This window comes from Heterocephalus glaber, unplaced genomic scaffold (assembly GCF_053883595.1).
Source record: "Heterocephalus glaber isolate CG9 unplaced genomic scaffold, H.glaber_assembly_v1.0 deba00001146, whole genome shotgun sequence".
In the NCBI taxonomy this organism is placed as follows: domain Eukaryota; kingdom Metazoa; phylum Chordata; class Mammalia; order Rodentia; family Bathyergidae; genus Heterocephalus; species Heterocephalus glaber.
This window is the reverse complement of record NW_028258203.1, coordinates 302359-314563: the sequence shown is the minus strand read 5'-3', so window position 1 is coordinate 314563 and position 12205 is coordinate 302359. Positions and strand designations below refer to the sequence as shown.

The 12205-nt window shown below is 38.0% G+C and overlaps 1 long non-coding RNA gene and 1 pseudogene across 1 annotated transcript in view; one reads left to right on the top strand and one right to left on the bottom strand.

The window, feature by feature from the left end:
• Positions 1-466: 466 nt before the first annotated feature.
• On the bottom strand, positions 467-2653 carry LOC101700688 (pleckstrin homology domain-containing family A member 3 pseudogene; annotated as a pseudogene).
• Positions 2654-2722: 69 nt separating this feature from the next.
• The window catches only part of LOC147828284 (uncharacterized), a 50225-nt gene continuing 40742 nt past the window's right edge, over positions 2723-12205 (top strand). Inside the window, exon 1 of the long non-coding RNA XR_015451052.1 lies at positions 2723-2888. This is a non-coding gene — a long non-coding RNA (uncharacterized LOC147828284). The remainder of the gene's footprint in view (positions 2889-12205) is intronic.

Below are 12205 nucleotides of genomic sequence, written 5' to 3'. Positions count from 1 at the left end.
TTTTGGAAAACGTTTTCTCATTTCAGAAAAAAGAGTTCTATTTTTATATGCTAGAAATTTTCAAATCTGCTTTCATTGCCTGACAATAATACAGGAACCATCATTTAACCTTGAAAAAGGGCAAGCTAAAGCAAAGGAAAATATTTAATGTAATACAATTTGGAGATAAGCCATGTTCTTTTTTTTTCCATTTTAACTTAAGAAAGCCTGTAATTATAGATTTTATTTTAGTAAATACCAAATATTAACTCTTTAAAAAATTCCCACGTATACTAACAAGAAAAATGTTAAAGTGAATAGGCCACACCGTTCCAAATTCAGAGACAACAAAGTATGCTTCATTGTCTATCTACCAGCAGGCTTGAATATACAAAATCAAATCAGTAAAGACCTCTTAATAAAGACTAGACAGAATATCAATGAATGTAAGAAATACAATGCATTATCTGGAGTTTGAATGGAAAAAACAAGTATTTATTAAACATGATTAACTTAAAAACACCAAGCCAATTTGTTTTAAAGTGCTGCTCACCCAAAACCTTAGACAAAACCATCACCCCAAAGTAAAGTTTTTAAAAAACAGATTACAAGGTAAACACTGACAATAGAGATGGAAAGGCACTACCAAAAAATGCTATTTTCTCTTTAACTAAATAATGTCATTTTCAAGTGATATGTAACAGTCACCTTGACAGAATTCCATCTTTGTATAAATATTCATAAATAAAAAATTGTCTCTAGATATTCTAAAGAGCTGCAAATGATACCTTACAACAGCAGCTTAAAGTCTATTTTAAGAAAAATAAAAGCACTAAAATCTTCTTCCATTGAAAGCCATTTATTTCTCTGGTTTAAGTGAGCAAGGTCACCACAACATTAACCTCTTTTGTAGAACAATGTAAATAACAGTGCACACACGTCTTAAATTTGGTAGGTAACAAAAGTTAGAACGCAATCATCTTTTGATGCAACAAGATAATACATAAATAAATAATTAAATACTCGAACTTTAACCAACATTTGGTATTGACAAATCAGCAGTGTTGACTTCATATATGAAGGACAGCAGAATCTGTTTTGAAAAATGCTCAATTTGGGCTAAAGATATTTAGAATATTAAGTTTTCCCTTTTTGCTTAAAGGAACACAATACAATCACCATCAAGCTGCTATCATAACTCACTTTAAGCTGGGGTAAAGTGACCTTTTGGTCCATGGCACAAGTTACATATATCACACTTCTGTCAAACTGAAACCTTGTAAAATTTCATGTTTATAAACTACAATACACACTGACCAAGCTATCAGTACCTCACAGGTTTTTAGAAAAATGTCTACATTTGTCTTTATGGATGTCAAAATGTTACACCATCATTTGTTTAAAAAAAAGAGAAAAGATGCACATTCGTACTGTGAAGTTATTAGGAAAATACTCTTGCAAATAAATTATATAAAGATAAAATACACTTCAAAAGTACGTGGGTTGTTTTTTGTTTGTCTGATTTACAATATTCTGTAAAGTGCAAGAGATCCTAAGTAAAGGGAAAAACTACCCCATATAACAAGTTTAATTACAGCAGCTTTTGCATAGCCATACTTAGAGGAAGTTGAACACTTCAATTTCCTCAGGAAGAAAAGGATGGAAGAGGATCTTTCAATTCAGATTTCTTTTTGGCCATAAGTCTGCTTTCTTCAGGAATGGTTGCTGATGTCAAATCTCCATTAAGTTTATTTCTTGAACAGTGAACAGGTCTGTCTGGGTCTTCAAGGGCAATATCATTACAAGAGTCTGTATCTGAGTAGGTTCTTCAGCGTTGCTGGGAGAGTCGGTGAAGTGCAGACATTGGTTCTTTTATAGAGTAGCTGCTCCTTTCTGAACTGCAAGAACCAGGGTGACTGACAGAACGTTTCATCATTTGAACAGGAGAAGGTGATACAGGAGAAACCAAAGGATCCAGATGGGGCAGTTGAAACAGCTCAGGGTTAAACTTGGCATTTGCTATCTTCACACATTCCTCAAGTGTGGTGATGAATGTGTTACATGTGGCACTGGGCAGGGAAGAGGCTTCATTCATGTTCTCTACACTGGGAGATGAATGACTCTCATCACGGTGAACAAATTCCTGGATTATATGAACCTGTTGCATTAGGAGGTCACAATAGAGGCGAAGTTCAGACATTTTGGTTTTCAGAGATTCACTGGTTTCACATTTTTCTTTTTCTTTTTTAGTCCTAGTATCAGTCAAACATGCTTTAGAGCTCCCCAGAGCAACCAGCCACCTCTGTCTTTCAGCTGCATTTACTTCCTTCATGTAGAAATGCTGCTCTACCGGAATGATTAATTCCATTCTTGTGTTGTCTGCTGAATGAACTTTAATTTCACAGACTGCCATCTTTATACTTCCTTCGCTCCCTTTGCAAACATCATCTTGTGAATCATAGCAGGACAGGATTCCATTATCTAAAACAAACCAGCGAGGCTGCCAACCTGTCCGATAGTCGGTCCACTTGCAGAGAACCCCTCCGTGCTTCCGAGCCCAGCGCCGCCGCACATCCTCCTGTCCCGGCACCGGGCTCGGAAGGGGTCGCGGTGGGCGCGGGGTCTGGGCCGCCTCTCCCCGCTCGCCCGGCCCCCTCCGCGGCCCCGCCAGCCCTCAGCCGCCTCCCACGACGCCAGGACGATGCGGCCCTCAGAGCCCGGCCGGCGGCGCCGCTCACGCATCCCCGGGAGGCCCGCGCGGCTCTGGGGCGGCGAGCGAGACAGCGACCGCAGCCGCCCTCAGCTCGGCTGGCACTTCTTCCCGTGGCCGGCGCCGCCTTCCTTCCTAAACCGAGTTCTCAAAGAGCTTGATGACCTGGTAAATTAAAGGGCCCTGGAAATCTTATTATGTAAGATGATTAATGCCTTTATTCTATAATTCCACTAAATTCTGTATTTTCTTTTTGGTGAGAACCTAATTTTATGTGTTTTATATTAATGTATATAAGCTACACAGATCAATAGGTATTATTCATCAAGTTCATGCATACCTATAAATACCTGGATGATCCACATCCCTATATTATCCTTTTGCCCTTTCTTCCCCCTTCCTCTTTTTCCATATCTCTTCACTAATAATCTCTCATCTACTTTCATGTCATGTCTATATATTTTAAAATGTATTTGTTTTGTTGATCATCAAAATGAGAGGAGTTTCAATCTCCTATGATCTTCCTGAAATTATTTCTTCAGTGTTCTGTAATTGCAATTGTAGTGGTTTTGTACCCTTTTGGTTAGGTTGATTCCTTGCAATATTTCTCTCAAGCCATTTTAAATTGAATTGCTTTCCTCATTTCCTTCTCAATAAATTCATTATTGGTGCAAAGAAAATGTGTTGCTTTTGTATGCTGTTTTGTAGCTGTCCAGCGTCATGAGTTTTTCAATCAGATTTAAAAGTCTTCTAATGTAGTTTACATGGTCTGCTAAGTAAAACATTTCATCAGTAAATTGGTATAGATTGATTCATTTCTTATTTTTACTTAGTGCTTATTTACAATACATAATAGTTATATGCACGACAGGTAATTGGTACATATATATAACATATCTTGATCAATATGATCCCTTTGTCCCCTATCCCAAATCTCCTCCTGGTCTCTTCATCCAACTCCCAAATATCTTCCATTTTGTCTAGTACCATCTCTCTCTTAGTTTACTCCTTTATTTATATTTTAGGTTACTGTGATGAAATAAGCCATGTGATATTCAAATTTCTGTGTCTGATATAGTTCATATAACTTTATTATTTCAAGTTTCATCACTGCATTTTATGCAAATGATATAATTTAATTCTTCTTTATGAATGAATATATCATTGCATCTATACAGCACATTTTCTTATCCATTTATCTGATAATGGGTACCAACAATATTTCCAGAGCTTAGTTATTGTAAATTATTCTGCTATAAATATAGGAAGGCATGTATCTCCCCAGTATAATGTTTAATTTCATCAGGAATATATCAAAGATAGAATAAGGTCTATCAAATGGAATTTTTATATTTAAATTTTTCTTTGAGGAATTGCCATACTGATGTCCAGAGTAGATGTACTAGTTTATATTTCCACCAAAAATTAAATATGATTCCTTTGTCCCAACATCTTACCAGCACCTGATGATTTATATGATTGTGATGATAACTATTCTGACTTAGATAAGATAAAAATCTCAGTACTTTGATTTTTGTTTCCCTGATTGCTGAAGGTGATAAATAATTTTTTCATGTATTAATTGGTCTTTTGCACAGCTTCAGTTGAGAGGCATTTAATTTTTAGCTATGTCAATTCATTATCTATGTTGAGAACATTCTTGACTATTTTCTCATATCAGATACTCTGTATTCACAATTGGTCATTTCTGCCATGTATGAATTCTATACTGCTTTTAATTTCATGTATTTCTATCTGACATCTTTTCAAGGATTCCATACCCTGGTTGAATCTTTCACTCAAATTTTGAACTGCTTTGATTAGCTCATCCAATTTTTTACCCATTTCCCTGAAATTCACTGTGGGCATATTGAGTGCCATTGCTGTGAATTTTAGGTTCATTTCATCTTTGAACTCATCTATTTTCTTCATCCTTTCTAAATACTTTTCATAGATCTCTGGTCCTTGGTATTTGTTTCTTCTTCCTTTTTGGTCCCTTGCTATGCTTTGGGGGAGTTGGGGTGTTTGGAGTTCCTCTATTTTCTTGTTTCCCCATTCTTCTACTTATATGTGTCTTTGTTGTTTATATATCTATATCTACATTTATATCTGTGTCTTTTTAGAAATTATATATGACTCCCTCTTTTTTCTCTTGTCTTTTTTTATGGGGGGTTACTGCAGGTTGGGGGCTGGACACATGAGTAGAGTTTATGGCTTATATTGAGATTTTTAGTACGATGTTACCTTCCTGTGAATAATTTTCAGCTTTGTATATATGGTGCTGGTGTTTACTACTTCTGTTATTTACTAGATCATTTTTGGGGGTTTTTTTTGGTACCGGGGATCGAACTTGGGACCTTGTGCTTTTGAGGCAGGCGGCGGCACCACTGAGCTAAATCCCTGGCCCACTTCTGTTATTTACTTTAAGTGATTTTGTCTCTATTTCTATGTTTTTCCAGGAAAAAAATGCTTCTATTTATTACAGCATCCACAGATTCAATGCTAGAATTTGTTTGGGACTTGGTTATGTAACTCAGACCTTACAAGGGCCTTTATCACTGAGTCTCTTGGACTCCATTTTGGGGGCTCTATGTATGGCCCCATGGGACATTAATTATCTTGCCCGTTCCTGCTTATCACCAAGCCAATATCTTCATTTTAACATACATTTCCAAGAACTTTCAGCAGAATAGGCAGGCTGAAATAGAGTGAATGGAAGTCCAAGTATCACTGAGGATATGTTATTGGGAATGAGATCTTTTGCAGATGTGAGACCAAAGTAACTCCATTTTGCTTATGTGAGACCAGATGGAGTCGTCTTCTTTGTCCTCTCACATTAATGATTAAAATGTGCTTGATCTAGGACAAAAGACACAATCTGTAACTCAAGATTCCTAAGTTTATTACTCAGCCATCTGTTTGCCCTAGAAACAAATGTCCCGGGCCCACCATCTATAGGACAATCTGTTAATATGCTGACTATCCACACAGGGTGGTCGTGACCATTAGTCAGGATGTCTGCTGACCATCAGTACGTGACAGTGGGCCACTAACCTTTGTCCCCATTTTCCTTGTAAAAACCTATACGTAATCACCCCTTACCCCTGATGAGTTCGCCCAATCAGAAATGTACACTTCATGCATGTTAAGCGCTGACCAATCATTGTAATTGCTAAGTGGAAAATCTCCAAACCTTGCTGTAACCTCTATAAAAACCCTGCTAATTTGGAACTCGGGGCTCTCAATCTCGATCCGCTCTGTTGGTGACAATTGAGAGTCCCTGCTTAAGCTTGAATAAACGACCCTCATGTGCTTACATCGGAAACGGCCTCCTGATGGTCTTTGGGACCTCGCAATCTGGGCACAACACAGACTTAGCACAGGAAATGTCCTATCCTAATGAGGCATATAACCAGATAAGTTTATTGATGAAATGGGCATGGACCACCATCCCTGAGACGTACACTCCATTTCAGTCCTTTCTATGTATTTTACAGGTCTTCCAGGAGCCTCACACTCAGTTTCTTCTAGACTACAGGAGGCAGTTCATAGACAGATTCCCCATGCACAGGCAGCTGAAATAACAGTACTGCAATTGGCCTTCGAAAATGCAAATAAGGATTGTAAACAAACCCTTGAGGCCATTAGGGCTACAAAAGATCTTGGAAATTATATTAGACCTTGCCAAAATATACCAACAGAGTCTTATAAGAGCTCCATGCTGGCTCGTGGCATGTTAAGTCTTACCAAAGGGACAAAAGCCAGTAATATCCAATGTTTTAATTGTGCAAAAACAGGGCACATCCATAAGCAGTTTACCACTCCAGCCAAATCAGTAGCCACAGTTCTGCTTCCTACAGAGGGAGATACTGGTCCAACCCCTGGTCTCTGCCCTCAGTGTGAAAAGGGAAATCATTGGGTGAAGAACTGGCATTCTAAATGTGATAAGAATGGCACCCTAATTACAGGAAATGGGAATTTGAGCCTAGTTCCAGACCTTTCAAAAAACAAGGGCCTTTCCAGTACAGTCAATGACCAGCAATCTATCCCTGGTTCCAGGTGAAATATTGCTTCACTCACTCTCAGAACTCCAGGAAGTGCAGGATTAGATCTCCCTGTGGCTCAGAGAGTAATGCTTATCAAATGAGATGAGCCAGTAAAGATGCCCACAGGGTTCTGGGAACTACACATTGGTGTTATTATTTGGATTAATTATGGGTAAAAATAGTCTAAACTTGCAAGGTATAACTGTGATGCCTGGGGTAATTGATTTGAATATGAAGGAGAAATCCAAGTGTGGTCCATTCTCTGGACATTTAGGTTTTTGAGCTAGGTGATTATTTTGCTCAATTGATACTTCCTCCTATATTAGGGTTTCCCTTGATGCAATATAGGAAGCAACAAAGAAAGGAAGGGTGCTTTGGTAGTACCCCAATTAAAAAAATTATTTTTCCCAGAATAAGGCAAGGGAAAACCTATGGGTAGAATGAAAACAAAGGGCAAATATTTTGATGGATTTCTAGATATGGGAGCTGATGTGTCTATTATGGCCATTGAGCAATGACCTCACCTTTGGCCCACGAAGGCTGTTGCCACCTGGTTAGTGGTGTATGGCTCAACTCAATGAGTATTTCAAAGTGGAACTCCCCTACCTTACTCAGAGCTGGAAAATCAAGCTGGGACCTTTCAACTTTACGTGGCTTCCATACCAGTAAGTGTATGGGGAAAAGATCTCAAAGGAATGGAGAATTATGCTGACTAATAAACCTATTAATATGGCAAAAAAATTATGAAAAAAATGGAATATCAATCAGATTTTGGTTTATGAAAAAATTTGCAAGTAATCTGAGCCTTCATCAGTTATGCCTAGATTAGACCTTGCAGATGTAAGATAATAATGGTCTTTTTGATAAGGGCATTGATGCTTCTTCCCTCAGGGCAGCTTTGCTCTTCAATGGAAAATAGATATCCAGTCTGGGGGATCAATGGCCCCTAAATAAAGAGAAACTAAAACACTTGTATTCTTTAGTGTAAGAACAAATCCAATTAGGGCACATAGAACCATCTACCAACACCTGGAATACTCTTGTGTCAGTGATTCCAAAGAAATCTACAAAGTGAAGAGTATTACAAGATTTCAAAGCACTAAATGCTTTTTTACAGCCAATGGGAGCTTTACAACTGGTCTCCCATCTCCTGCAGCCATTCCTCAAGAGGGGCCATTGATTTGTTTTGTTTTGGTTTGTTTTGTTGGTACTGGGGATCAAACTTGGGACCTTGCACTTGTGAGGCAGACAGTGGAACCACTGAGCTAAACCCCCAGCCCAATTGTTTTTGATCATAAAGATTGGGGATTTTTTACAATTCCTTTACACCTGCCTGATTGCCAGTATTTTCCTTTCTCCTTATCCAGTATTGACTTTAAAGAACCTATGAACAGATATCAGTGGACACTTTTACCTCAGGGAATGATAAACAGCCCTACCCTGTGTCAGCATTTTGTAAATTAAGCCTTACAGTCTGCTCAATAGAAATATCCTCAAGCTCATATTATTCATTATATAGATGACATTTTGCTGTCCGTGGTAACAAAAACACAGATACACGCTTTGTTTGCTACAGTAAAGATTAATCTTAAAATTTGTGGCCTTTGCATAGCTTCTGACCAAGTACAGACCTTTAGCCCTTACTTCTACTTGGAAACTTTGCTTACAGAATGGACAGTGAGACCTCAAAATGAAAGTAAGACAGGATTGTTATTTACTTTAAATGATTTTCAAAAATTGTCAGGAGATATTAATTAGATTCAGCCTAAATTAGATATTGCCACATAGCAATTAAGACATCTTCATAATACTTTATAAGGTGGTCTTTCAATTAATTCCCCTCAACATCTAACTCCCAAAACAAAGGAAGAATTATATTTGATAGAAAGGAGGAACATTCTTCTGACAAGTGTATAAGGTTAATGATCACCAATGTCTTATTCTCCATGATTTGGATATACTGCATTCTTCTACTGGTCTCTAAGGGCAATTTTACAGCTTTCAGTTGTTCTACATTGAAAGGCCATACCTTCCTAATCAGATATTTACAAATCTACAGTTATATACTGAACAAATTGCAAGAATATTAGTGACTGGGAGAACTTGCTATAGTCAATTGTTTGGTAATGATTTTCTTGAATTATATTACCCATAGAATTGCCTCGATATTCAATTTTATTACAAAAAGTTGTTTATTGGAAGATATCTTTTGCTGACTTTATATGGGAAATTGACAATTATTTTTCCAGTGATGCTATCTTTCAATTTTTTCTAAACTGTTCTTGTATAATACCTCAGATTCCATGACTAAACCCCATTTCTGATACACAGACTTTACAGACTGTTCCTGTGAGGTACCACTTCTGCCTATACTCAAAGTCTGGGTGTCTGAGGACACTTAAAGTCACAACTCTGCTCTCAGGGACATGCACATAATGGGTCACAATTATCTAAGAATGACAACACACTAAACCATGCATGTGTGACATTGCCAAGGTTATGCAGCAGGTATTTAATCTCAACATGTCTCAATAAACTGATAAGACACTATAACTGCTATAAACTAAAGAGCACTGTAACCTTTTAGTAGCTGTGGTTGCTGTGTTTGCTATGTAGTTGTAACTTCTGCTTTTGCTGAAGGAATAAAGATGCACAACTAGAACTCTGGAGCTGCTGCTGAAACTCTCATGCTCTGATGCTGCCCTGATGCTGATGATTGACTTTCTCCATGTGTTGTTCTTATTGGGAAATTAACTCACAAAGGACTATATGGACTAAACTGACCGCTCTCCAGATTCCCCCCGCCCCCATCAGGGAGGCTCTGGCTTGACTGAAAGTTACTCAAAGGGAAAAGAAGATATCTAAAGTAAGGCTTTTCAACATGTTATTTTTAACCCCTGGACCAGCTCAAAGGTCAGAAATAACTGCTATTTATATATCATAGTGCTTAGTAAGCTGACCCTTATAAATATTGTTAGTGATTCAGCCTATGCAGCATTGCTTACCCAGTGGCTAGAAAGAGCTACTTTGAAAGCTACTTTAGACCCTCTCTTATTTAATCTGTTCTTTAGATTGCAGCAAGCAATCCAAAGTTGCTTTGCTTCCTTTTATAGTGAACATATTAGATACTATTCTAACTTAGCAGAACCTTTAGCCTATGATAATCAACAAGCTGATTCTTTGGTGGCTTATGTTACTTCCTTTGATTTGGCAAGGTGTTCTTACTCATATCATCATCAAAACAGGAGGGCCTTAAAGGAATTTCCATTGTCTTATTCATAGCTGGAAAGATTGTCTTATCCTATCCCATTTGTCAGCACATTCCTCATCCCATTCCTCCTGAGGCATGTAACCACCGAGGCCTTAAACAGAATGAAATTTGGACATGGATATTACTCATATCTCATCATCTGGATGGTTACAATATGTTCATGTACCTATAGATACTTGCTCCCATATGAGCCATGCTACCTGCCATAGTGGTGAGAAAGTAGAACATATTCAAAAACATTGTTTGTCTGCTTTTGCTGCTATGGGAGTCCCATGTACAATTAAAACTGATACTAGTCCTTCATATGGTAGTAATGCTTTATCCTCCTTTTTTCAGCTCTGGCATCTTAAGCATCTTAGAAACATTCTCTATAATTCTCAAGGCCAAGCAATAATGGAGCATGCGCATCTCTCCTTAAAAATTCAATTACAAAAACAAAAAGGAGGCGTATACCTATCTCCACAAGTGCAATTAGTTCTTGCTACCTTCACTTTAAATTTTTTGAATCCATTTGCAGACTGCAAAATTGCTCCATCTGAGTTCCATTGGTAGAAGGATGATGTTATGGATAAGCCTAAGGCACAAGTTTTATGGAAAGATGTTCAAACAGGAAAGTGGGATGGCCCAGTGCAACTAATACCAGGGGGACAGGGGCATGCTTGTGTCTTAACAGATAATGCAACACCTTTGTGGGAGCCATCCTGGAATGTGCAACCATGAAGAGAAGACAACTCCAAACCTGTGGTGGAGTCTGCTGCCATCATACTTACCAGTGTGAGCCTTCTCTTGGATGACACTGAAAGAAAAACCTCAGCCATTGAGAACCACACAAGTGGCAAAACACTAAACATGTAGTCAAGTGAAGAAGGTAGTCTAGGAAGCCAAGAAGTTGGTTGTGATCCAGGGTCTCTTGTGTACCCCCCAAAATATGTTTATTGTCATGATGCCCATCATAGCGTGCATTGTATGTATAAGACCTGAGTCTGGAAAGGAATATTGGACATATACACTAAATCCCCCTTTTTTCTGACCTTGTACATGGGTGTATTTTCCTCAAGAAATTTATCATGATCAGTTACATTTGGTGCCAGGGCCTTATATGCCCCCCAACTTTATAGATACTAATATTATCTTAAATTATACATTGCACTTCTTATATCCACCCTCATGTATTGAGCTTAGGTCCTTACAACCTGAATACTGCCTGTCTGCTTGATCATAAATCTGGGTGAGTCATCAGGACAAACAATGGATGATTCTAGGGTTGAGATCTATCAATATCTGAGGGGAATGGGTTAACACCTCTGTGCCCAGTGTTCCCCTGTGTACACATTATACCTCTTGGGCTGCCACAGATGAGTATGCTCCCTCACCTTGGACCTCCTGTAAAAGAGACAAGGGGTTAAAATGCACCTAAATCATAGGTCACCTATAAAAGGCTTTATAGATTGGAGCCCCTGAAGAAAATTAGCAGGGAAAGAAAATAATCATTAAGCTTAGTATACAGTCAAATAGCATTAGTATATTTACTACTAAGGAAAAAATACCTGTTTTATATTGTGATCTTGAAGGACAACTTGAATGACATGAGTCCCATTTTAGCCCTCTATTACCACAGGCCATTATCAATGATATATCTGGATCCCGTTTGGAAACATTTTAGAAACTGATCTTTCCTTATTAGAGTGGTCAGCTCTGGAAAGGGCATATGGCTGATTTTACTACAAATATATCAAATTTTCTAATTTGGAAAAATAAGAACACATGGTTTTCCACATTTACTTACAACCCTTATGTCTTTATATATGGTACTATTGAATGCAATCACATCTAATTAACATGCACAGTGTACATCGAGCCATTGTGTATCAAGTGGAGCCCTAGGTAATAAAACCCTGCTCATCTTAGGGTGCATGACAGTAAATCTCACTGAACCGCGTGCTGATACTTCTGCTATTTACCTATTGCAATCATTGTCTGATAACCTTGTGCACAGAACAAAAAAGATGTTAGAATTGATTATTGCTGAAATTGCTTCTTTGGTATTATTAATGGCTAACATTTGTGTATCTTCTGTATCTAACTGTTCATTTTGTAGACAATTGGACCAGGACTACAGATGTGGCTTGGAATATTCAACATTTTATTCATGCAAAATTAGTCAAAAATTAGTATTCTAGAGACCACAGCTATGTGGTC